Below are 13187 nucleotides of genomic sequence, written 5' to 3'. Positions count from 1 at the left end.
TGTGCTGTTTGTATGCATCAACTGGGTTTAGGGAATAACCATGAAGTAAATACACACACACACACACACACACACACATACACACACACACACACACAAATAATTGTGTGACCCATCAAAGGCTATTTCTTATCTTTAGTGGTGAAGTGCTAAAAGTAGAGTAACTTTTCCTTCAGTTTATCAATATCTTGTCCTTAGAGGTTTGGACTCCCAGATCCCTCACTGGTGTGACAAACTGTTTTGGTGAAATATCTCTTTGCCATCAGTTACACATGAATCTTTTTTTTTAAGATATTATTATTTATTTATTTATTTGAGAGAGGGGAAGAGAGCACAAGCAGGGAGAGGAGCAGAGGGAGAGGGACAAGCAGACTCCTAGCTGAGTGCAGAGCCCAATGCAGGACTTGATTTCACAACCCTGGCACTATGACCTGAGCCAAAATCAGGAATCTGCTGCCTGACCTTGATTTTCGACCCGGTTGCCCCCAGTTACACAAGAATCTTAACAAGACATTCAGGGTCTTTGCTACTTCGTGCTGTCCAGATTTCTTGTCTTAACATAACAAAATCTTTATACAAGTTGAAAGCAAAAAAGGTTGAAGTTGGACTCCCTTTGGGGGAAAATGGTAGTCATACTACTGTTCCTAGTGAAAGCTGCTTGATTTCATATATCTAATTAGCATGGAGAAAAGTTACTTCATGCCAATAGCTGCACATCAGTGCCAAACCTGTATTAATTTATTCTAGCAAACATATGACATCTAGAATTAGCAGTTTCAATTAAATTCACCATCCAATTACATACATAATAACACTATGTCATTTTATAAGACCTTTCAGCATGTTTTGGTACAATATCAACTGAAAGCTTGATTTCAAACACTTGATTGTGGCTCTGCTCTCTGCTGTTTCCCCAAGGATTCAAACTTGCTTGTTTTAAATTTAATTTAATTTTTCTTTTCAGTGTTCCAAAATTAATTGTTTATGCACCACATCCAGTGCTCCATGCAATACGTCTCCTCCATAATGCCCACCACCAGGCTCACCCCTCCACCCCCCTCCAAAACCCTTAGTTTGTTTCTCTGAGTCCACAGTTTCTTATGGTTTGTCTCCCGCTCCGATTTCCCCCAACTCACTTCTCCTTTCCCTCTCCCAGTGTCTTCCGTGTTATTCCTTATTCTTCATAAGTGAAATCTCTTCCAGTCCTGTCCATGTTGATACAAAAGTTGGGTATTCGTACTTACCCCAAACTTGCTTTTGATGTGCTATTTGGCTAGGAAGTATGTGGGGGTGAAATGGCTTTCAGTTGGGTCTTCTACAATGATAGTTCTTACTTTATAGGTTAGAAAAGCATAGTGGGAATCGTTCCTGCTGCTGAGGATAGCAATTCTAATCTTAGACTCAGGAACCAGGGAAATAACTGCATGATGAGTTCTGGGACCCAGTGGACCTTCTGTGAAGTCGATCCAGATAAAAATACATTAATCACCTACATGCCTGGCCCTCACTGTGAATACTGGACTATGCTTCTCGGTCCTCAGAGATTAAGCCCACATAAACAGAGATATAGTAGTCTCTAAAAGTTGGAGATTTCTCTTTCCACAGTAAATGAGCATTGGATATCATTAAAGGAGACCAGGAGAATGTATTCTATAAACTTGGGAGATTATACCAGGGACTTTGCTATCCTTTTATTCAAGATACTAATGCTCCATAAACTGATTAGTTCTGGAAACTGGATGAGGTCAGGACCACTGAATATGAAACTGTACATGTTAGCATTAGGATACAGAATAATGTTAGATTTTGTTTATTGGACCTGATAAGTGGCTGTTTAAGTTTCATTATAACATTAAACAATACTTTCAGGGCCTGCTATCAATATTTTTTCTCAGAAACTATGATTCATTAACTTCAGAAAGAGACCTCTGTGGGTGAGACCCATGATATGTGAATCTGTAGTCCTACAGATAAGCAAATGAGCATCACCTATTAGAAATGCAAAATCTCAGAAATGCATCAGAAATGTAGACCTGTTCACTCTGAATCTACATTTTAACATTATATACAGGTAATTCATTTACCTACTAAGCAATAAAAAGCATTCGGTTAGACTATTACCTTTGAGCTAATTTCTATGCCACCTTGATGCTCATTTTGATAAATAGTCCTAGTTTCTGATGGCATTTGATGATTTGGTTTATTGACTTGAGCTTCCCTTATCCTTGTTGATATTAATGACACCATTTCATCTCTAGCTCTTCCAACTAGCACTCCAAATCCCATAAAATCATACAGAAGTGATTGTTGTTATAAGATAGTATTTCATGGGGCACCTGGGTGGCTCAGTTGGTTAAGTGCCTGCCGTTGGTGCAGGTCATGATCCCAGGGTCCTGGGACCAAACCTTGCATCAGGCTCCCTCCTTGGCAGAGAGTCTGCTTCTCCCTCTGTCAGCCACTCTGCTACTTGTGCTCTCTCTTTCTCGCTTGCTTTCTGTCGAATAAATAAATAAAATCTCTAAAAACAGGAAAAAAAAAGATCCTAGTATTTCACAGAGAACAAACCCTTAAAGACTGCACTTATCATGATGAGCACTGAGTAGTTCATAGAATTATAGGATCACTGTATTATACTCCTGAAATTAATGTAACACTGTATGCTAAGTACACTAGATTTAAAATAAAAAACTTTAAAAAAAAAAAAAATAAAATTCCATGTTAAAAAAAAAAAAAAAAAAAAAAAAAAAAAAAGATCTTGGTATCTAATGTCATGAATGAAGGAAAATCACTAGGACTATGTGGAAGAGTTCACAAAGGTGTGAGTGAATGGAAGTCCTTACTGAAATGCCGTTCTTCCTCCTCTGTATTGCATCAGTGGCTTTCTGGCCTATCACGAAAGCCCATTATATAGTTCAGATTTATGTATGTTCCATTTAAGTAAACTTATTTTAATTTTTTTGGCCAAGCATCTTAAAATCAACTCCCTCTATGATTTCCCAAATGCCCATTTATTTAATTTGTAAGTCTTTGGAATTCTATTTGAGTATAATTCCTCTCTTCTCACATTAATTTCCATTGCACCACCTGGCTAGGTTCAGTTTATATTCTGATTAACAATATAAAACAGTAATGTGTAGGGCAAAGAAAAAAAAATTAACCTTGTTGTCGAGAAGAAAAAGCTTTTTTAGAGAGCAGAAATATAGGAAAATGTTTTAAAGATACTGGAAGTCTCAGTCTAGTATTTTTTCGGTCCCCTCAGTACTTCAGATGTGCTTATTCTAATTGTTGGATATACATTATTTTCTTATCAATATGTTTACTGTCACATAAGGCAAAGTCATGTATTCAACTACTGTTAAAATGCAGTATCACAATTTAAATTTCTGAGCTTAGTTTTCAGCACTGAGATAAAGAGTAAACTCTGTCTTGTCGAGGTCAAGGAAGATGTCATTTGTATTTTGATGAATTTTGAAATGAGAATTTTATTCCCATATTTCAAATTATCAGTGCTGCTTAAGGTGGTCTTCCTAATCTCCAGGGCTTACCTTCTTAATTTCCTATAAATTTGTTTATGACAGCAACTGCTTACTTCTAGACAATGTTATACTCGGTGGGCACATGAATGTCCATCGTTGATAACTATAACTTCATTAATGCATTAATTGTGCTGATAATATTCAGAATTATTCAATTTTTTAATTCAACAAATATATTGGGGGCACAAACCATGTGCTAGGTACTATTGTGTGCACTATGGAATTTATCAGTAGACAGATTTCCTTTTGTTAGAGGAACATGGAAAAGAGTCACAAGAAACTAATTAAATAAGTGCATTAACAAAAACACTATTGGAGTACCACAGGGTTTCAAAGGGTAAAGTACACAACAAAGTCAGAGGAGGAGCAAGAACTCACAAAGCTGGAAGAAATCTCAGCAATAAGAAGACAGAAATTGTTCGCCGAGGGGTATGCTGTTTGATAATTCAGCAATATATACTTTTTTGTTGTTTTGTGCTTCTTCTCAGGAAAAGTAATGCTTACTAAATATACAAAAATGATGGGTTAGGCAGAAACATAGTATAAGCTAATATTAAGAATTTGTGGCTAGGTATTTTTTTTTTAATTCATTCTAGCCCATCCACATAGCTCAATGTCTATAGTAAGATGCTCTAAGAAGAAAAACAATGCAATCATTTTTTTAAATATTTGATTTCAACCACTCAGTTCTCTTATTTTTCCACCATAAGACTCAGAGAAAACAATGAAAGATTCATTACCTTTGGCTTTATTCATCCTAAATATAGAAATATGTACTACACATATATGATTATTTTGGTTACTTTTATGTTGTGGAGTTATAAGTTATTTTGAGCTAAAACAATAAAATCTAATTTTCAAAAGAAGGGAAAAACAACATAATACTCTAGTAAGAGAAAATTCCCAGGCATAGGTTAACAATTAGATCAATATTTTCAATCTATGTCTCCATAAGAACAAATTAAGAAGCTTTTAATTTCCAGTCATAAATTCAGAAAGATTTTTTTCTTTTCATCATAAATTATTCCAAAGAAAATGAAAAATCAAAATATGGTATGACAGATGCAAAACATACTCTTCACTAAAATGAATTTAAGTAATTAAATAACACTCTTTTTTGAGAGACCATGGGGTCCGGGAAGTGGTGGGAGTGCAGAGGGAGAGGGAGAGAGATAATCCCAAACAGGCTCCATGCTCAGCCACGAGCGACAAGGGGTTCTATCTCACAACCCTGAGATCATGACCTGAGACAAAACCAAGAGTCAGAAGCCCAATCAACTGAGCCACTCAGGCACCCAAAATAACACAAATATTAGTAAAACTATGCCACCCTCCAGTTCTACTTTTCCCTTACCTTCCTAAAAGGTAATCATTATCGGAAATTGCTGCATTTCCATCCTATGAATGCTTTATGTTACTATTCATATTTTAATCCATATAAAAATGTATTATCATCTAGTACATCTTTGCACATTAAATAGTTTCCACCAAATGTAGCATTATTTTCTGCAATTACTTTTGTGAAATTATATTTATAAGATTTATCCATTTATATACATGTACATCCATAATATTCACTGTGTTGTACAGAATCCCACTTAGAAATAAATTATGGATTCATTACATTATGGTAGAATAGCTTTTAAAAAACATGTGTTATCTTTATAGTTAGTGCTTCACAGAACATGCTTACAATTTTGTCATATGTACAGTGGTTCCTCTAGAACGGAACCAACAATGGAATAGTCATGGCAAGGCTTGGGCATCAGACTTCCTAATGAGCATCATCATGTTTGTCTCCAAAATTTAATGTGATTTTAAATTGTATTTTTGCCATGACATAATTATATCATTATATATGAATTAAATATATGAATTATACATATAATTTATAATTATTTCACTGATAAACCTTTTTAGGTCCATTTATGTTATTCAAGATTTGCATCTTTCTCCTAGATTTATTCTGTGAGTTAATATTTGACACTGTTTTCAAACTTGCTAAAATGTTCTCTTTTTAGAAATGTTAATATTCTCTAGATTATTTTTAATTTCCAACAAATACTATCCTGTTATTGATAAAGCATAGCAGTCTTCTTTATTTCACATCCTTTTAACTTCTTTTTCTTACTTTACTGTACTAATCAGGAATACCTGTGTAGCAGTAACACTGCTATGCTGTATGTCAGAAAGTTGCTGAGAGTAGATCTTAAAAGGCTCATCACAATATAACAACAGATTTATAAACTGTATGTGGTGATGGACGTTAACTAAGCTTATTGTGGTGATCATTTTGCAATACATACAGATGTTGAAACACAGTTTCATTCACCTAAAACTAATACATTGCTCTATGTCAATCACATCTCAATTTTTAAGAAGTAAATAAGTAAAAGAAAAAGAAGGAAAATCTGTATAATTTAAGAAGAAGTGACAAATATGGACATCTTTGACTCATTCTGATCTTGGACGTAAACTTTTCAATTCTTTACAACTATTTGTTGGCTGTGTTTTTTTTTTTTTTCTCTCTCTGCTTTCTTCAATACTTCTTCTTTTTATAGATGCACTTCCATCCCTCATTTTCTAAGAATTATTTTCATAAAATAGATGTTGAATGTATTAAAGACCTGTAAGATCTGTGATGCATTTATTCATGTGATCATGTAGTCTTCTAACTTAATAACATGCTACCCTGCATTAATATATTTTCTAATGTAAAACCAACCCTTAATTTCACTCTTAGAACTTTATTGGCCAATCAGGCATGGTGTTTGTGTGTATTTCTGTGTGTCCGTGTATATGAGTTTAAAATTGATTGGATGCGTTTACTCTTATTTATAAGATTTTAATTTTACCTTACTTAAAATTGCTTTATATTTTTCTTTTTATTGTGTTTACTGGATAAATTTCTTTTTTTAAAAAATTTTACTATTTATTTATTTATTTATATAAAGTTTTTTTTTTTAAGATTTTATTTATTTATTTGACAGAGAGAGACCACAAGTAGGCAGAGAGGCAGGCAGAGAGAGAGAGGAGGAAGCAGGCTCCCTGCTGAGCAGAGAGCCCGATGCGGGACTCGATCCCAGGACCCTGAGATCATGACCTGAGCCGAAGGCAGCGGCGTAACCCACTGAGCCACCCAGGCGCCCCTAAAGTTTTTTAAATTTATTTATTTTCAGCATAACAATATCATTATTTTTTCACCACACAAGTGCTCCATGCAATCCGTGCCCTCTATAATACCCACCACCTGGTACCCCGACCTCCCACCCCCCGCCCCTTCAAACCCCTCAGATTGTTTCTCAGAGTCCATAGTCTCTCATGACTCACCTCCCCTTCCAATTTACCTCAACCCCCTTCTCTCTGACTCCCCATGTCCTCCATGCTTTTTGTTATGCTCCACAAATAAGTGAAACCATATGATAATTGACTCTCTCTGCTTGACTTATTTCACTCAGCATAATCTCTCCCAGTCCCGTCCATGTTGCTACAAAAGTTGGGTATTCGTCCTTTCTGATGGAGGCATAATACTCCATAGATCCATATACACTATAAAGATAAACTCAAAATGGATAAATTTCTTATTATTTTTTAAGATTGTTAATGAGATATATATAAGTACCTCCTTGAAATTTTCTTAAAATATGCATGAAAAAATGTTCATTTTTGTGCTTGTGTGTATTTTAACCTAAAAATTCATTTTCATGATATTATGTTTCCATTTGAGTTGTATTATATTTATATACTTTAAATTTTTTTCTTGAGTGGTTTTCTGAAAGGATACGGTTTATATCAGTTTTGTGCTAACTCAAATGGCTGAATTATCAAAGCAGAGTTAACAGAAAGCAAACATTTAACCCAGCACCAATCTTTATGAAGGATTCAAATGATGAAGCAAGCCCCAGAAACTAATGAAATGTTCTTTTCCTAAAGGATCAAGGAATTGCTGAATTCAATTTCCCCAAATTTATATTTCTCCTCTGTTGGGATTCTTTTTTTGTTTCAAATTAATAGGAGAGATTTGAAGAATGTATGAGAAAATGCTGGCACAAATAAGGCCATTTAATCTGATTCCATTTGAGATTCCTCCATTTATACAGCTACATGACTATCCTCCATCATCCAGTTAGCCCTGCCACATAAACCCATAAAGTCCAGGTTTGTTCTTGTTGTTGTTTTTAATAAGCAATCAAGACAGATCAGATATATCATGCTACATATATTGTACAGATAAAGACGCTTGGAGCTTTCTGCTACAAACTACTGGTTACATGTTTAGACAATTATCTTGTTATGGTTGTTGACATGTTCACATTTCATTTTTTCCTGATCTATTATCTTTCATAGTTATCGAATTAGGTGGAGGCTTCAAATTGGCCCTCCTGAATTCTTTTCTAATCCCAGGAATCACTAGCTACAAATATTTTATTTCTACTTAATTCTATTAATAAATCTAACCCTTTGTTACATCAGGTAGCCCCATCAATTAAAGTAATGTTTAACACAACATCTATTAATTAAATTATGGGATCAATTTCATTCCTTTCAATAAAAAGATATTTTCTTACCCCCCATCCTCAGTGATAGGAGAGGTAAGTAGAGAACATGATTTATTACATTTTGTGCCCTATTTAATTTATGGACACAATTATACCTCATATATCATACACAGGTTTTAGTGACATCAGCTTCTCAGTATCATTATGTAATATTCTCTTTACCCCCATAGGAAGAGCCTGTATTAAAAATATTTGTTTTATCCCAAGGAGATAGGATATGTTCCCATTTTATCCACTGTGTCCATGTCAGTAGAGAACAAGAATGAGGCCATGCTGTCCAGTGACATTCTTCCCATAAGTGTACTTGATAGTTTGGTTTTCTAAGACTGGGTTCCTAAGACTCCTCCTATAGAGGAACATTTATATTGTAATCCAAGTTTGGGTATTTCAAAGGCTCCACCAGATCCTACAGAGTACATTCACATAAGGCTTTTATTTTTTTATTTTTTTTTTTAATTTTTTATTTTTTATAAACATATATTTTTTATATACATATATTTTTATCCCCAGGTCTGTGAATCACCAGGTTTACACACTTCACAGCACTCACCAAATCACATACCCTCCCCAATGTCCATAATCATTTAAAGGTAAAGGATACAGTGCAGTGAGAAAGAGTGCAAGCAAACATCACAGATCTGAGAAATATCCCATAGCAGAGCTCCATGTACCTACACATTTTGTGCAGCCAGACCACAAGGTCTGGGGTTTGAACTGCCATGATCATTCTGCATTCTGCCGGAATCTTGCTCTTGAGAAAGCAGCCAGAAAAAGATCCAAATGGCCCCTCAAATAGCTAAGACAGGGTTTTCAAACCAACTAGCCCAGGTAAAGAAGCTAACCTTGGGGATCAGCAGGGTGGTATCAGACTTTAAACAGCACATGACACATCCCTCTGGTCTTATCTTGGCCTAAAATGAAAAGACAGGTATCATGCATCCTGAGATAAAGACAGAACATTCCCACTTCAACTGCAAACCCACTCTGTAACAACATTAAATTCTAGAGAAATCAAAATACCCAAAAGTCCTTCCTGTGTGAGCTTGCAGCTCTCTTAGGGAATTGTTGACAGTTGTGGTTCTCAGGTTGGGGATACATTCAGTCCTCTTGTATTTCATTAATCTCCCCTGGTGACTGCCAACTGTGGCTAATATCTTTGAAAAGAGCTAATGAATGCTTGGTGATCACCATGGGATACGAGAGGAACATCACAGCTTCTGTTACAATGTCTTTGTTACTCCAGTTACTCGTTCAGCGTCAGGCATATAGAAAGCACTGCCTAAATATTTATTCCTTAATATAAAAAGTCACTTCTGCCCTAGGGAGTGTACCTTTTCAATCAATCAAGTCTAATTATAATAGCTTGTCTTCAAGAATGTAATTTTGGGAGTGCCTGGATGGCTCAGTTGGCTGAGAATCTGACTCTTGGTTTCAGCTCAGGTTATGATCTCATGATCTCATAAGTCATGAGATCCAGCCCCACATGAGGTTCTCCTCCCAGAGACTCTGCTTGAAGATTCTCTCCCTCTGCTCCTTCCCCCCACTTCTACGTGCTCTCTTTCTCTCTCTCTCTCTCTCCCTAAAAATAGACAAATATTTGAAAAAGGGGCATGCAATTTTTGTTTGAAATATAATCTGAGGCTGGGTCTAAACTTTTAACACATGAGACCTGGGGGAATCAGGTCTCATTACTTTTATACACTGTTGACATTGTATAACCCTGGCTTCCAGCACAGGTTGGCTTTATCATGTGTACACAAGACTAGTTTATCATGTGCACAAAAAAACTACTGTGTACTCCTAACATTCAGTTGGAGATATTCTAGCCTCAAGTACAACTCAGTCTGGGTGTGTCATGAGGCTTCCTAGAAGTTCCTTAGAAGTTTCAAAGTAGAGTCAGTGTTACATGGCCACCATACCACTCTTCAGACCATTCCACTCAGGCCTGTGTAAATTATAAATAGCATTCCTTGTAGTCATTCCTTCCACATTCACAATTTATAGATTTTAATAAGCAAATCAAGTTCTGACACACTGGGCAAGTGCAGTAGCAGTGTGCTTCCCGTTATACCCAGGTGTCTGTCTGAGCAGCTCATCATCAACATTCACCATCACAGTGAACAGATGCTCAGCCCAAAGCGACCCTCTACCCTCAAGATTCAGTGGTAGCATTTCTCTTAGAATACTTGAAAAAGAACCAAAATAGTGAAAATTTTCACGTTGTAATTCAAATGGTGGCTTGAGCCAGCCATTGGTCAGTTGAATCATGAGAAGGTCCAGCATCTTATCTTTCCCCCAGATTAACCAGGTAGAATCCTCATGCTAAACCAAAAATCAAGATAAGCCCAACTTCCCTTCTCTAGAGAAAAAAGGTGAGATGATCCTCCCAACATTAGCCATATGTTAGTACCAGATCAGAAAAAGGTAACTGAGGTGTACTCGTGCGGATGTGTCTACCTACTTGTTGGTGATAACTCACAGTGTGAACCTTTTCAGTTTCACCATAATTTCTTCCCATTTTTTCTATTACCTATGTATCACCGAACACTCTTTTTGTTGTTATTGTTGTTGTTGTTGGTTTGGTTTGGCTGGTCTGTACTGTTTGTACATTAGTTCAATAAGTAATACCAGTCCCCAGAAAGACATAGTAGGATTTGGCAGATAGAGTTACACAATGGTATCTTCCACTTGGTGAAGGTATGGCATCCAGTTCACCCAATATGGTTACATAGGTAACAGCCCATAGTGAAGCTCCTTTAAGAATGAATATGTCAAATATTTTGTTACAAATCACATGTTATATGTAATAGTTTACTCCACTAAGACATGTAATTGCAACCACTGTTCCAGGGAAGCAGGATCAGAAAAAGAATGAGAACAAATCTGTGAAAAGGAAAATAAATAAAGGAATATACAGCAATATCCCTCACTCCCTCTTTCAACTTTTATGCCAGAAATTTTTTCACTGGAGCTTCCAAAATACTTTACTTTCTCTCTTCCTTAGTGTGAAGATACCATTTTAATCAAGTTACCCATTCCTCAAGAAATTAAAAATAGAGCGACCCTTCAACCCAGCAATTATGCTACTAGGAATTTACCCCAAAGATACAAATATAATGATCTGAAGGGGCACAAACACTCCAATGTTTATAGCAGCAATGTCCACAATAGCCAAACTATGGAAAGGGCTAAGATGTCCATCGACAGATGAATAGATAAAGAAGATATTGTATATATACATACAATGGAATATTACTCAGCCATCAGAAAAGACGAATACTTAACCTATCATTTACATTGACACGGATGGATCTGGAGTGTATTATGCTAAGTGAAATAAATCAATCAGAGAAAGACAATTATCATATGGTTTCACTCATATGTGGAATATAAGAAACACCACAGAGGATCATAGAGGAAGAGAGGGAAACCGAATGGAAAGTAATCAGTTAGGGAGACAAACCATGAGAGATTTTTAACTATAGAAAACAAACTGAGGGATACTGGACAGGAGGTGGATGGGAGATGGGGTAATTGAGTGATGGGCATTAAGGAAGGCAGGTGATGTGGTAAGCACTGGGTGTTATATGCAACTGATGAATTATTGAACTCTACATCTGAAACTAATGTACTATATTTTGGTTAATTGAATTTAAATTTAAAAAAAGGAATAAAAAGGGGTGCCTGGGTGGTTCAGTGTGTTGAGCCTCTGCCTTCAGCTCAAATCATGATCTCAGGGTCCTGGAATCGAGCCCTACATCGGGCTCTCTGCTCAGCGGGGAGCCTGCTTCCCTTCCTCTCTCTCTGACTGCCTCTCTGCCTACTTGTGATCTCTCACTCCCTCTGTCAAATAAATAAATAAAACCTTTTAAAAATTAAATAAAATACTCCCGTCTGCTTAGCGAAATAAGTCAAGCAGAGAAAGACAACTATCATATGATCTCCCTGATATGAGGAAGTGGTGATGCAACATGGAGGCTTAAGTGGGCAGAAGAAGAATAAATGAAAGAAGATGGGATTGGGAGGGAGACAAACCATAAGTGACTCTTAATCTCACAAAACAAACTGAGGGTTGCCGGGGGGAGGGGGTTTGGGAGAAGGGGGTGGGATTATGGACATTGGGGAGGGTATGTGCTTTGGTGAGTGCTGTGAAGTGTGTAAACCTGGTGATTCACAGACCTGTACCCCTGGGGATAAAAATATATGTTTATAAAAAATAAAAAATTAAAGTGATGTAAAAAAAAAAAAAAAAAAATTAAATTAAATAAATAAAATTTAAAAAGGAATAAAAAATAAATTTAAAAATCCCCTTCAAACTTTCCCACCCACCTATTCAGCAGTAAGTATTTTAATTGCCTATTCTAATTTTTTTTTTTTACTGTTTGCTTCATACGTTTCTTTATTTTTTTTCATTTATTTATTTTCAGCATAACAGTATCATTATTTTTTCACCACACCCAGTGCTCCATGCAATCCGTGCCCTCTATAACACCCACCACCTGGTATCCCGACCTCCCACCCCGCCCCCCCGCCACTTCAAACCCCTCAGATTGTTTTTCAGAGTCCATAATCTCTTATGATTCACCTCCCCTTCCAATTTACCCCAACCCCCTTCGCTCTAACTCCCCATGTCCTCCATGCTATTTGTTATGCTCCACAAATAAGTGAAACCATATGATAATTGACTCTCTCTGTTTGACTTATTTCACTCAGCATAATCTCTTCCAGTCCCATCCATGTTGCTACAAAAGTTGGGTATTCGTCCTTTCTGATGGAGACATAATACTCCATAGTGTATATGGACCACATTTTCTAAAGTTAAAGGAGACTTCAGTTGTTGGAATGATAAAGAATATGATATGTCGATGTAGTATGCTTTCCTGCCAATTTTTTTGTTTATTAGATAGGGCGGTAAAATGGTGAAGTAGTAAAGTAAAAATATGCAGTGAATTGCTTTATCAAATGAAATATGACCAGGTAACTCAACATGATATGCAATTTACTGTTTCATAATTTTGATTGCATTCTCTATGGTTGCTTCTGCCATATGATAAGCAAGGCCTAGATAAAATTTACTATGAAATATCAGTCA

Source organism: Mustela lutreola, chromosome 6 (assembly GCF_030435805.1).
Source record: "Mustela lutreola isolate mMusLut2 chromosome 6, mMusLut2.pri, whole genome shotgun sequence".
NCBI classification, from domain to species: domain Eukaryota; kingdom Metazoa; phylum Chordata; class Mammalia; order Carnivora; family Mustelidae; genus Mustela; species Mustela lutreola.
Note: the sequence above shows the minus strand (reverse complement) of the source record.